Source organism: Panthera leo, chromosome B3 (genome assembly GCF_018350215.1).
Source record: "Panthera leo isolate Ple1 chromosome B3, P.leo_Ple1_pat1.1, whole genome shotgun sequence".
NCBI lineage: Eukaryota > Metazoa > Chordata > Mammalia > Carnivora > Felidae > Panthera > Panthera leo.
In genome coordinates, this window is record NC_056684.1 from 69,217,385 (window position 1) to 69,232,349 (window position 14,965).

At 40.8% G+C, this 14,965-nt stretch overlaps 1 long non-coding RNA gene across 1 annotated transcript; it reads right to left on the minus strand.

Annotated features, from left to right (window-relative positions):
* Nucleotides 1-3,011: 3,011 nt before the first annotated feature.
* LOC122222235 lies at nt 3,012-12,878 on the minus strand. The gene is made up of 3 exons (XR_006203669.1): nt 12,544-12,878; nt 11,475-11,574; nt 3,012-3,051 (listed from the first exon to the last, which is right to left on the minus strand). It is a non-coding gene; the product is annotated as an uncharacterized LOC122222235 (long non-coding RNA).
* Nucleotides 12,879-14,965: the final 2,087 nt, after the last annotated feature.

Here is a 14,965-nt window from a genome sequence, read left to right on the forward strand (position 1 = left end):
CTGGCGTCTAAGACTCCATTTCTTTATAAACTGATCAGTATCATGCCGATGTTATGTGTTCTGTACTGTGGTACGTTCTTCTGTCCCTACATCTGAGTGAAGCTTTCACAACCGATGCCAATTCCTGGTACCCACTGAAACCCTGCTGGTCTCCATGGAACCATCCTTTCCCCAAGAATCCTGGGTCTGGACTGAAACCTGATCCCACCCAGTCAGATAGAGGGGCCTCTACTCTACTAATAAAGAAAATCAAGCCTCTGCAGCTGTTTTAGTTTCTACCAATGGGATTTTTTTTTTCCTTTCATCTAAACAGATATTGTATATTCTATTTTGTGACTATTTGGGCCTATTTATTCATGCTCTGTTCATGCATAAAGGTCTTCTCTGGGCTATTTCATCACAATTCTTTTAATTGTTTTCAGAGGCCTTGCTTTCTAATCTCTTCACAAGGCAAACCTGAGGCAAACTGTAGAAAACAAATTTGGTTTCACTCCATGCTTTTGAGCTTCTTCCAAAACTCTTTTACCAGCCCCCAATTTCCCTCATCCAGAGGCAATTCACAGCCAGGCTCAAGCAGGTCACCGTGCAGCCTCCAGCCAGAAGTGCTATTTGGAGGACAGCAGGGGAAATACTTTTTTTCTTTCTTTTTTATTTTTATAGGTCTTTCAAATCATGGCTCAGAAATGACTTATTCATTCATCTCCAAATTCACCATCAAAGATGAGAAGCTCAGAAAAGTACAGTTAAGGTCCAGCGAAGCTGGTGACAGTCATTAAAAATGAAAGCCTCTTGGGGCGCCCGGGTGGCTCAGTTAGATAAGCGTCTGACTTCGGGTCATGATCTCACACTCCGTGAGTTCGAGCCCCACATCGGGCTCTGTCCTGACAGCTCAGAGCCTGGAGCCTGCTTCGGATTCTGTGTCTCCCTCTCTGCCCCTCCCCTGCTCATGCTCTGTCTCTCTCTGTCTCAAAAATAAATAAAAACATTAAAAAAAATGTTTTAAATGAAAGCCTCATCTTTAAGAACAAAATGTATATCATAGTAATAAATAAAAATAGAAGTTATCAACATAACACATTAGAGTATCAAAATGATCAAAAACCAAATTTGATTGGAATTTCTCTTCTATGTATATAAACAGTGTATATAAACAATTTTTTTTGAAAATTCTGAGAATTAACCAATGTGCAAGAAATGGAAACTATAAAACTGCATACAATTAATAAAGTGTCAGTGTAGTAACACAGGGTTTTAGAGATGAAGTTCTCCTGTCAGACAGAACCCCATTATCTAACCTGTTGACAACATCTGCAGTTGTGTTTTAACACCTCCAGACTTCACTTAACGTAGGCCAGTCGTGATTCAATCTCATTTGCTAAGGGGATGTATAAGTAGCTGCTTTAGTTGTCCTGGGAATTACATATGTACTTGAGTATAAAAGAACTTCCCCCTACCACAGAAGAAGCAATCAGTCTGTTAAACCAGATCCCAAGAAGGCTTCAGGGCGGGACACACAGGTTCACCCAGGTCTCTCCCCCACCCTTATGGGGACTTGACGTTGAGATGAAACATTTTAGAAGCAATGTAGCTGCTGAGACTTTGTGAAGGGCAGGTTGACACCCGCCAAGAATTTCATAAAGAATATTAATTAATTGGCTCAGTTCTCCAGGAGAGAGGCTCCCAGGCCTACATGATGCTAACAGGGTGTGACTTCATAAGCAAACCTGTTCTACCAGCTCTAGATAGACAGTAGATTCTTTTAGTTTAAGACTTTCATTCCTGACAAAATCGCAAGTCCCTCCAAGAGCACTTTGAGCCAACACCGGGCATTTACTGTTCACAGCAGAGAGAGACATGAGCTAATTCAAGCAAAAGAATGCAGAGGTGGGGGAGGGGAGGAACACTGGGGCACATTTTTCATATGCCACAATTGCCTAGGACTTAGCCTTTTGGGTTTATCTTTTGTGAAACTGAGAGGGCTATGCTTTCCTTTATTTGTCATTGGATTTGGGAGGCAGCCCATTTTACAGACTACCAACACCCCTTGACATAGACAAAAAAACAAAACAAAACAATCTAGGAGAAACTATTCTTTAGAATAGGGCCTATGGTAGGGCCCTTGGAATGAACAGATCCAATTGTAAAGTACAGGGACCTGGCGGGTGGGTGGGTTGGTGAGGTGCGGGCTCACTTCGGATCTTAGGCTTTTTATGCCCCCAGTCTCCCAAGCTCTGTCTATGGTAAACTGTGTACAGCTTTGACTCGTCACCTATTGAATGCTGCTATGTTGCTAACATTGTGGCTTGTTTCTCCTTGACTGTGAATTTGATAGCTTGTCGAGGAATCTGTTTTCACTCTGCTGTGCTCCTTTAGGGAAATGTCCTTTGACAGCAATGCTGATGTTTGCCTCTTTGTAACTGTGAAATCTGTACCTAATCTCTGGATGGGAATATCCACTTGTCTACTGTAAATACTGGAATTACAACTAACGATGTGGGGACTAGGCTGCTTTTTCTGTATCGTGCTAGTATTACTCTGGATATTAAAGAAATTTAACCGTACACTAGTCTAATGGAAAGTGTTTAAATAAGAAAACGTGGGGCAACTGCCTAGCTCAGTCGGAAGAGCATGTGACTCATGGGGTCTGGGTGGCCCAGTTGGTTAAGTGTCCAACTTTGGTTCAGGTCATGATCTCACTGTTCCTGAGTTCCAGCCACGAGTCAGGCTCTGTGCTGACAGCTCAGAACCTGGAGCCTGCTTCAGATTCTGTCTCCCTCTCTCTTCCCCTCCCCCTTTTGTGCTCTCTCTCTCTCTCTCTCACACACACACACACACAAATAAATAAACATTAAGAAAAAAAAAAAGGAAGAGCATGCAACTCTTGATCTCAGAGTCATGAGTTCGAGCCCATAATGGGTGTAGAGATTACTAAAAAAATAAATATACATACATAGGAAAATGGTCTTCGTGCCTGGCTGGCTCAGTCGGTAGGGCATGTAAGTCTTGATCTCAGGGTCTTGAGTCTGAGTTCCACACTGGGTGTAGAGATTACTAAAAATAAATAGATAAAAATGAAAAGTGTTTTTTTAAAAAAGAAAGAAAATGGTCTCAAATTAGCTTGATAGATCCATCTATATGAGAGATCCTACACACATTTGCACATTCTGGTCTTTTAAGAAGGGAGGGTCTAGAGACTCTTTTTTTTTTCTTCTTAAATTTTATTTATTTTTATTAAAAATTTTTTTTTAATTTATATCCAAGTTAGCATGTAGTGCAATAATGATTTCAGGAGTAGATTCCAGTGATTCATTGTATAACACCCAGTGCTCATCCCAGCAAGTGTCTTCCTTAATGCCCCTTACCCATTTAGCCCATCCCCCCACCCACAATGCCTCCAGCGACCCTCAGTTTGTTCTCTGTATTTAAGAGTTTCTTATGTTTTGTCCCCCTTCCATTTTTATATTATTTTTGCTTCCCTTCCCTTATGTTCATCTATTTTGTGTCTTAAATTCCACATATGAGTGAAATATGATGTTTGATATTTGTCTTTCTCTAATTTTGCTTAGCATTATCCCCTCTAGTTCCATCCACGTTGTTGCAAATCTTTTTTTAAATTTTAAATGTTTATTTTTGAGAGGGAAAGAGAGCACGAGCATAAGTGGGGTAGGGGCAGAGAGAGGAGCACAGAGGATCTGAAGCGGTAGAAAGCTCAACTGACTGAGCCACCCAGGTGCCCCTGGTGACAGGTTAGAGACTCTTAAAGACAGAACTGAGGGCTGATGGAGGGAGGTGGGTGGCGGATGGGATAGATGGATGATGGGTACCAAGGAGGGCACTTGTGATAAACACTGGGTGTTGTATGTAAGTAATGAATCACTGAATTCTACTCCTGAAACTAATATCGCACTGTATGTTAACTAAAATTTAAATAAAAACTTGAAAAAAAAGAAGCAGGGGGGGTTGATAGACAGTGTGGATACAGGTCCTTCTTGCTACCTTTATGATTTCCCCCTTTCCTCTCAGCTACCAATGACTAAACGAAGTTGAAATAATGATGACAAGATTCCTGTGACTAAAATTCTTCCCTTTCTCTCCAGGACACGGGAGGTAGGGCAGACCCTGCAACAGAACAGAACAGCAGCATTTCCTCTGCAGCTACTCAGAGCTGGTGCCCCAGTCATTCATTTCCATCATAAATGGTTCTAATTTCCATCTCCCCCACACCATTTCACCAGGAAAGTTTGAGAATATGTGCACTCTTGCCCAATAAGGAATCCAGATTGTGAGTGGGAGGAGAAAGGGAAAAATTTTTTTAAGTATCAGGGAAGGAGCCAGAAGGAACTTTAAAAGAAAAACAAAAATTTTTTTCGAAATAATTTTAAACTTAAAGAAAAACTGCAAGAACAGTACAAAAAACTCCTTAAACTCCTTATTTTTCACCCACATTCCCCAATTTTTAACACTTTGTTACATTTGTGCTGTGTGTGTGTGTGTGTGTGTGTGTGTGTGTGTGTGTGTGTGTACACATGTATTTTTTCCTCAACCATTTGGAGGAAGTTGCAGACACCATGTCTGTTGACTTCTAAATACTTCATTGGCGGGTGGGGCGTGGGGGGCAGGTAGCTGCTTGAGTGGCTCAGTTGGTTGAGCGTCCAACTTCAGCTCAAGTCCTGATCTCAGTTCGTGGATTCGAGCCCCTCCATCAGGCTCTGTGCTGACAGCTCAGAGCCTGGAGCCTGCTTTAGATTCTGTCTCCCTCTCTCTCTGCCCCTCTCCTGCTCGTGCTCTGTCTCTCTCTCTCAAAAATAAATAAATGTTAAACAACAAACAAATAAATAAATACTTCAGTGGCTATTTCTTAAGAAGAAGATTATCTTATATAACCACAACACAAATATTGAAAAATCAGGAAATTTAACATTGCTACAATATTTTTATGTAATACATAATTACATAACTGTGTAATACATTGCATACTCAAATTTTGGCTGTTGTCCAAAATAATGTTCTTTATAAGAATTTCTTTTCCAGTTCAATATTACACATTGCATTTTGTTCTCATCTCTTTAAACTCTTCTAATCTGGAAATGGTCCTCAGCTTTCCATTGTCATTCATGACATGGTCATTTATGAGTGCATTCAATCCAATAAAAAAAAATCATCATTTCCATCGATGTGGGGTTGTCTGGTATCTCCATATTAGATTCGTTTTAATTTGTCTGCTACTTTTGATCTGGGCAAGAATATCACAAATGGATATTGTGTCCTCAGTGTATCACATCAGGAGGACGTGATCTTTTATCCCATCATTGGTGATGTTAACATTGGTTACTTGGTTAAAGTGCTCCCCACTGCCTACCCACCCGTTTTCTCTACTATAGATGTACTATTTTTCCCTCTGCAATTAAAATTTTTTAAGGAAGAGACTGATTCTATGTAAATTTCTTATGGGTTTTCACCCAATAATGGCAGCATCTACTTATTATTCTCACCCAAATAAATTATTTCTATAATAATAGCCAAATGGATGGCATTCTACTATAAGGAAGACTTTTTCCATTTATTTATTTATTTGCTTACTTACTTATTAATACTATGGACTCCTGAACTCATTTTAGTAATTGGTTAAAATCCATTACTGTCATTATTTCAGTGCTCAAATTGTCACAAATGTAAGCACTGAGAGCCCCTTCCAGATGACTCCTGTGACCCTTTGACATACCCATATTTATTTTCCAGAGACAGGGAAAGAGAGCCCCAAGCAGGCTCCATGCCATCAGCACAGAGCCTGTGTGAGGCTCCATGTCACTAACCATCAAGGGCATCTGGTGGTATGAGGCTTATTCAAGTATAAGAAGATGAGGACTTTTTGGAGAAATAGACTGCCATTAGGCACACTAATGTAGACAAGTCTGGATGATGGTCAAGCCCAGTAAGCAGAGCTAGACCTTGCCTTTCTTTGCCTAATCACAAATAAACTTAAGGTTGTAGCACCTCCCCCGCACCCACATTAATTCATCAAAGGAGATGGGGACAAGACAGTTCACTGGGAGGGTAATTTACCCTGCTGGATGTGTCCTCTTTGACTTTAATGTGAATATTTAAGTGTCAGTCTTTTGCCTGTTATTACTTAATGTCTCTAGACATTAATGCCCTTATGTTCCTGCTAAGGGCAGTTCTCCAAAGTTTCACTCCCAGGCGTTGGCAATGATTTTCTACGGAGACTATCTTGCATAAATGTATCTGCAATGGTGTCCTCATTAAAGGAATGGGGACTCTTATCTTCAGCAAAGAGCAACTCATACTCAACCCACTTATTGCCAATATCAGTAGCTGGGAGCTTGTGCTTATTTTTTAGTAGTCCCACATATACCCAAGGATAAGTTTACAGTGCAGCCACTTTCCATTACAATCCATGAAGCTATTGACCATGATATGCTAACTACAGCCAAGTCCTCCTACTATATGGTACAATAGGCTGCAGAACAAAAAGCCACCAGCCAGAAGACGGCAAAGAAGAAACAGTACAGATTACACCTGGGATGTGGAGAACCATTCTTCTCCCTAAAAAACTAGATCACCATGGTTGAACACCTTTTGACAGGTCCTTTATACCCAGAAGTAGGGCCTATGCAGGAGAGTCTGAAACAAAAAATAAGATACTAGGTTGTTGGGTTTGTTTTTTAGGCTTATTTATTTATATTGAGAGAGAGAGAGAGAACAAGCAGGGGAGGGGCAGAGAGAGAAACCCAAGCAGTCTCTGTGCTGTCAGCAGAGCCCCAGTGGGGGCTCGAGCAGAGAGATCATGATCTGAGCCAAAATCCAGGCTGACGCTTAACCAACTGAGCTACCCAGGCGCCCTCCAGGTTTTGTTTTATCATTATTATATTTAATAATATAGTGACTAATAAAATAATACATATTTTCATGGAAAACTTGGAAAATAAATAAGCAAGTAACAAAAAACTACCATCAATTCTATAACCTCTGCTAGGTATCTCAGTGTCTGTCCTTACAGTCTTTTCTTCCAAGTATAGACATACACTTTTTAAAACTCACAGAACTGCTACGTATGGTCCAGCAATTTTCATGATCAGATCTTGCAGAAAATATCTGGCGACTCAAGCTTTTCCTAAGCAGAAAATCTCAAGGTTTCAATTAACATGGGGAGCTCCCATCCATAACTAGATTAGAAAGAGGTTACTTCTGTTCTTTTTCATCTTTGATAGATGCACACAATACAGCTTAGTCCTCTACAGTTCTGAACTTTGAGATGAACCAGTCATTATCCAGAGATATTTTTCTCTAACTTATAAAGTCTAATTTTTTAAATAACTATATTTGTTTCCTAGGGCTGCAGTTCGACAAACTAAGTAGCATAAAACAATGGAAATGTGTTATCTCAGTTCTGGAGGCCAGAGATCCAATCGATACCCAGGTGTCAGCAGGGCCATGCTGCTAGGGAAGGCCCCAAGGAAAGATCTGTTCTGGGCCTGGTAACTTCTGGCCTTCCCTGGCTTGTAGGTAGCCATTTTTCTCCCGGTGTCTCTTCAATGTCATCTTCCCTCTGTGTCTAGCTGTCTCTGGGTCCAAATTTCCCCTTTTATAGGCACACCAGCCACACTAGGTTAGGGCACACTAAAGATCTCATTTTAACTTGATTACCTCTAGAAAGATCCCATTTCCAAATAAGGTTACATTCTGAGGTACTGGGGGTTAGGGCTCCAATATTCTGAGGGGACACAATTCAACCCACACAATAACCAAGTGAGAAAAACACTTTCCTATTTTATAGATGGGCAAACTATAGACCAGTGCTGGGTAGTATCAAATGGGAAGGATTTCAGGGTCACTACTGAGAAGATACGTGGCGTCCTCAACTGCCTCAAAGAGGCCTGGCAGGACAAAGTGGTCTTGACTGGCATAGGATAGTTTACCAGTATTTATCTATCTATCTATCTATCTATCTATCTTCCCAGACGTATTTTTTTATTTTTATTTTTTTTTAATGTTTATTTATTTTTGAGAGAGACAGAGACAGAATGTGAGTGGGTTAGGGGCAGAGAGAGAGGGAGACACAGAAGCAGAAGTAGGCTCCAGGCTATGAGCTGTCAGCACAGAGCCCGACGCGGGGCTTGAACTCATGAGCTGTGAGATCATGACCTGAGCCGAAGTCGGACGCTCAACCGACCGAGCCACCCAGGCGCCCCTATTTTTCTTCTTTTTAAAATTATTTATTTAGGGCAGCCTGGATGGCTCAGTCGGTTAAGCATCCGATTTCGGCTCAGGTCACAATCTCACAGTTTGTGAGTTCAAACTTGGGATACATGGGAACCCTGCTCCCCAAGAACACGGACTAACAGAGTGGGTTACAGAACAACTACAGTACAGAGAATCAGCCCAGTGATGGCTGAAGGCTCTTCTCCTTCCCAAGCACCAAAGTTTCCCTTCTCCAGGCTTCTTCGTCCCTACTCTTTGGCACAAAAGGGGAAGCTTGCACCTGAACTGCACAGGTTAGACCTTTATATGATTGAAGAGAGATGATAAGTGAAGAATGAGAAGATGAATGTGGATTATATCCAGTATTCTACTTAGAAGCTCTCAGGAGCACAATCCTCTGGTCTCTTTTTCCAATGTGGTTCCCAGTTCCTGGGCTACATGCCGAGATTATATGCCTTCTAGAAAGGAGCCTTGCCCTGTTTGGATATAGCCCAATCCTCCTCTTCCATAATCCAACCTCTTCTCAAGGGCAGAGGTCAGGTAAGAATGCACAAATTAGAGTAGTCAGTAGGATCCTGCAAAACCAAATACGTACAATCACACATCTATTTACATACATACAACTTGAAGTAGGGAGGACAGAAAAGAGCCTGAAATTCAAGGTGGGGGCAGCTAGTTCAGAGTGGGAGGGCTAAAAGCCTACCAGGAACTAAGAGCCCTCTGAGATCTTGAAGAAGAGCAGCAACCTCCTTCCCAACCAATCCCCATCAGCTCCAAAAAGGATGAAGGGGAAAGAGAAGTCATCTTCATGCCAGCCTCTGCTGGACTACATCATTTAAAGATTAGAGGTAGGGCCAAATGTGGGCAGGGAGCAAGGCAGGAGGGAAGACCAGGCTTCTTTTCTTCCAATTAACATACTATCTCAATATTTGGGAGACCCTGACATTTCAACTAAATAGTTTGGGGCGATGATTTTCATGTACCTCAGTTTGCTCAGACTGATTATCAGTAATAAGTCATAGCCAGGTGACTGTGGAACTCCGCACATGGGCCTCTCCCTCATGATCTGTCCCGAGAGGAGCAAGCATGTCCAAGGGAAGATAAGGCAAATTCAGGCCTGTGACACCTCCAGGCGGCCTCTGCCTACCCAAGTGTCCAGGTGCTCTCCCCTCCTCTGGAAGTGCTTTATCTACATTGTTCTTTCAGTTCCTTCTGGAGCCTACCTCCCTTCTACTTCAGCTCAGGCTGGGAAGCTCCTCACTCTTATCCCCCTTCTTCTCAGCCTCAGCCTACTTAATTCCCACCTAGTCTTTCATCTTACCTCACAGGTCACTGCATTTGCCTTCTACCCTCCCATCCAGGTGCCCATGTTATAAGTTTTTCTGGCAGCTTGGATTTTCCTTGGAGTACCTATCAAGGTTTTCATTACACATCAGTATGTGTTTTGATTAGTGTCAATTTCTCCCACTAAACTCTTAATTTCTGAAACCAGAGATCATGCTATTTTGTCCATAACTAACACAGTTACTCTCACCCAGTAACCCTTGGCACATTCAATAGTATAGATGCTTCGCATATATTCTTGACTAAATAAGAATGTGCAGACCTTAACATAGGAAATAGTTGCAAGACAAAGTTTCTGGATTTTGGAGGGGGAACCATCTTTGTGGTTCCCTAAGAAGCTTAATTCACCATGAGTCTCTGATCTCTATCTTTGCCTAATGATTTGAGTTGTGATCCCAACAATGCAAGTTGAAGCTATGTTCAGTTGCAAATGGCAGCCACCGCAGAATTATTTTAGAAGAGAAGTTAAGATTCCTTCTACCTTTCCTTGAGGACAGGACTATTACTAATGCCTTACAAGCAGCTTAGGGTCCAGAGAGGGAACACAGAGAAGTAAAAAGACAATCCAATAAATTGAGGTGCTCTAATGGCTTAAGCACAGGCAGGAAGGGGGGGGGGACAGAAAAGAGACTCTTATCTAAGCTTTGGGGGCATCTGGAAGATTTCTGTCAAACGTAATTTCTACACTAAGTCCTGAAGAAGATGTAAGAGGTAGACAAGAGAATGGGATAGGGGTGGGGCATCGAGTTGAGATGAAGAAATACTTGAAAAGGCCCAGATCAGAGGTGAAAGGGAGTATAAAGCATCCAGTAAACTGTGGGAAAACTTAAGATGTATGCAGGAAGGAAGTGCAAGAGGTGAGTCTGGAGAAAATGTGACTGGGGGTGGGGGGTTACCTAAAATCCATAGAGTCCACAAAGGATTTTAATAGGGGGGTGACCCTTAAGATTTGCCTTTTAGAAAGATCTTTAGGCTCATGGTGTTGGAAGCTCTAGGCACCAGAGACTAGGACTAGAACCACTTTCTCTTGGAAGTCAATTTCTCTTAACTACACCACGCTTCTCTCTGAGAAGTGTTTGGAAGGAGAAAGGCAAGTCCCTAGATGATGCCAATAAACGCAGGCAGAGGGTGGCAAGTTGGAATAGATGTATATCTACGTGTTGGTTATGGGTATAGAAATATTTAGTTTTTTAGTTTAGCTTGTGAGAAGCCCTAGAGGAAATAGCAGGATTCACACCAGGGGACCAGTTGGTGAGCCTGGGAAATTTTTAACTTCTGTTTCCTCATCTGAAATATGAAAATACTAATAATTACAAACTTTTACTGAGGACTTATGCATAGGGTTGGTGTGGATATTAAATAATACCTGCGAAGTTTTCTGAAAAGTTCTACTCATGAAGCAGTTATTTCCCCCATTTTACAGTTGAAGCTTTTGACCTATTTTACACATGATAAAACTGAGGTTCAGAAAGGTTAAGTAACTCTCCCAAGGTCCAAAAATTAGCAATAGGACCCATTCATTCAAGACGGACGTGGAGGCAACACGGTCAATTTGGCACTGACTGAGGGAAAAGGAGGGGCTTTCAGCAGGCTGGAGATCATTTTGGTCAGTTCTGGAAAAGTGTGTAAATGAGGACACTTGGATTCAAGTGACAGAAACCTACTGTACAACTTCTGAAACAGTAAAACACAGAAACACTACATTATAAGATCCAGCAGAGCTCCGTGGAACCCGGGGACAAGAACGCAGGCATCTCAGGAAAGAGTTTGAACAAAGGTTCGGTTCTCAAAATTCATCTTGCATTTCAGCTCCTCTCTGTGCATCTGTTCCTTTCTATTTTTTTCTCTTTGGAACTGTTTTCCCTTTCTGTGTGTGTGGTTTGCATGATAGAATACATAGCCATGAATACCTTGCAAGTTTATACGTTGCCATTCTTCTCTAGTCTCTTCGATTTTAATTTCAAATTCTCAAGGAACAGCCGTCGGCCTAATCTGGGTGAGACGCTCTTCCTAGAAAAATCAGCAATACCCATAAAAGCAGGGCCACCTGCCACAAACGCAGCTGCTGAGAGAATACTCCTGTGGGCTGCACCCAGTGCTCAGGGGAGAGCCAGTTACAAGGGGCAAAATGGATGACAACCCTACAGATAGATGTACATTAAAGAAAAGAAATTGCTTATTTTCAGTTTTTCCTCTCCCTTCTCCACACAGCCCAATTTTGCTGGTATGTCTCATTTCCTTCTCCATTAAAATATCTATCTTACCGTCCTTCACATTCTGGGGAAAAAGAATTCACTTTTTGGGATAGGGAACTGTCAGGTGGGTATAGATATAAGCCATCCTCAGAGGTGACTTTTTGCCCAGTGTGTTAACTCCAAGAAAAGCAAATCTCATAGTCACTAGCATTTCACAATTTCGTTTGCTGTGCCAAGAAATTCTTCACAACAAATTCCTTCTGCTGCGATTTAAGTCCATTTCCTTTCTCAGACCGCATGGAGTGGTACACAGCTGATTAGCATTGGCTTTAAAGGGATTAACAGGCACTTGAGAACCCCTCAGCATTCTCTTTACCAAACTGCAAAAATTACAGACCCTTCAATACTTCCCAAATTAGATCTAATTGATATAGTCATGAGGTTAGTAGAACCAATATATGAGTATCACTCACTGGCACGTTTTCTCTCAGCCTTCTTTGAGTATCCTATTATAGAGGATAAAACTGCACACAGGACTCACCTCGTCAGGATAGTTGATAAGTAAGGGGTTAGGGCAGAGGCAGTGAGGGAAGGGATTCAAGAGGCCTTCACAGAATCCACTGCAAGAAGACCAAGTGTGCCTCCATGCACCTGAAAGGTTATCCAGCAGCTACTCTCTCCATCCCTCCCTGGGGGTCACCATGGTCTCCTACCTGGGCATTTGCTATCCTCTTTGTGGGTCAGATTCCTTACTTTGGTAGATTCCACTGTTGATTCTGCTTACCTGTGGCTCAGGGTCAACATACTACTTTCTCTGATCCAGTACCACCCAACTGATTGGCCAAGTCCCACCCTCAGTCCAACCAGCTGTGGGTGGGAAGGCAGGTCCATCCAGTCCTGTGGAGAGATGAGCGCAAAATGGTATTTCTCCTTCTTTCTTATGTGTAATGCACAAGACTCCATGATACCAGTTTTTTGCAAGGAAGCTTTCCTTATACATCTTCTCACGGTCCTTTATGGATCATCTCATAACACTTCTGAATGATTCCATTTCTCACTCTGCATGCTGAATTTTCATGATCATTTAATTCTAAATATTTTCTAATTTTTTTAGAAAAGAATTAGTTATTTAGAAGTGTTTTTAAAATACTCAAATATATGTAGTAGGAGCTCATTAAAAGTGAGTACATTACATTCATATATATGGAAAACTTGATTTCAAAATTACCTGAGGAGGTACACTTATGAATCTTCAAAGTTACTAGTTTACTAAATTTTAATGGAATTACATGCCCTATCAAACGCTCTCTGTTGGAAATGCTGTGCACAGCTAGTTTTTATGCCTTTACTCATTCCTCTTATTTACTACTTGACCTTCTTAATTTACTCCTCCCTGTTCTCAGGCATGCTAGCCTGGCTGGCTCAATCCTACTGGACTGTAGCCATCATGAATGGCTTCAGTTCCCCTACACTCCTGTAATAAAGTTGTGTTACAAAGAAAAAAGAGATAAGCTAATATTTGAGGCTATTTGAGGAGGGATTTTTTTTTTTTTAACCTTTTTTTACTTTTTTAACCTTTTTAACCTTTATTTACTTTTGAGAGACAGAGTGTGAATAGGAGAGGAGCAGAGAGAGAGGGAGACACAGAATCCAAAGCAGTGTCCAGGCTCTGAGCTGTCAGCACAGAGCCCAATGCGGGGCTCGAACCTATGAACCATGAGATCATGACCTGAGCTAAAGTTCAACACTTAACCAACTGAGCCACCCAGGGGCCCCTAGGAGGATTTTTTTTTCTAAAATAGTTCTTTTATTCTCACATACCTTACAAACTAAAAAAAATCTGATGCTAAATGATGACAACAATCATATATACAATGCTAAAAGAGCACAGTACAACTAGGTCCTGTTTCAACATACTCCTTAAACTGAACTAAAGGATTTAGCCACTAGTTTCTATTGTATTCCCTTGAGATTAGTACTTAGAATTTTTGTTGGGTTTAAATACAAAGTGGCACATAAATAATTATAAACATGCAAAAGCAGGTCTATACATAACCTGGAAGCCAATAAACAAAAATAAAAATAGTTGGATTAATTTTCTAAGATATTCAATAAAAATATTTTCAATAGATTTTTTGAGCACTTCCTGAAAGTTTGAGTGACCACTTAAATGACATTATTGACATTGCTCATCGGGACCTTGAAAGCTTTCCAATTACTGAAAAGTATGGTGAATGGTTGCTTCTTCTCTCCCATTAGAGGAAACATAAGAGAGAAATAAGATATTTTGCTACTCTGGGCAAGCTAGGTAAAATCCTGAATCTTTTCAAAATGTTAACCAGACTCAAGGTGAGTCCTGAGGTTTTGACTCCTAAAACACTGCTTGAAAACTTAGGAGGTATGGATCCTCCCTGGAAGTTATTCCGGGCACTCAGGACTTCCTGGCAAGAAACGACAACAAAGATCTGTTTTGCATAAAGTCACTACTCAGGTTTAACTTAGTAGATGTGAAAAATTTTAAAACACAAAGCTTATATTTAGGAGATATATGTAAACTGAATCTAAGAAAGGCCCTAAAGAAGAGCAAAATATTACTTTGCCTCCAAATGATGAATAACAGCAAAAAGAATCAAAGGAAGTGGGGAAAAAAAAAATTTGGCACTGATATATGGTTTTTGTGGATAGGAAATAATAGGACCAGGTTAGAACTACAGTGGATTTTTAGATCTTGAAAAGGAATTTACAGGTTTAATCCAAATCCTTCAATTTACAGATGAGGAAACTTAAGGCCCATTATTTTATTCATTCAACAAACATTTATTGTGTGCCTATATATACGCTCAATGCTGGAAATACAACAATGAACAAGATAAAATATGGTTCAAAGAGGGAAGTGACTTGCCCAAAGTCACAAAATGCAAGTTAGCAGCTAAACAGTCTCTTTGCACTGAACCCAATATTGTCCAATAAAATACAATAATTTCTTCACCTGTAAGCACAATAAGCATTTGACGAAGGTTCCATGCAAAGATAAGATGTTCATATACAACTGATATAATAATATTCCACAATATAAGGGATGTATATATATTATATTCAGATGGTTTTAGAATCTATGTAAAATAACCACAAACTTTCTTAATTAAGATATGAAATAATTTCCTTGAAAGTTCTTTTTAATTTTTTGGTCATTAGATATTCTATGT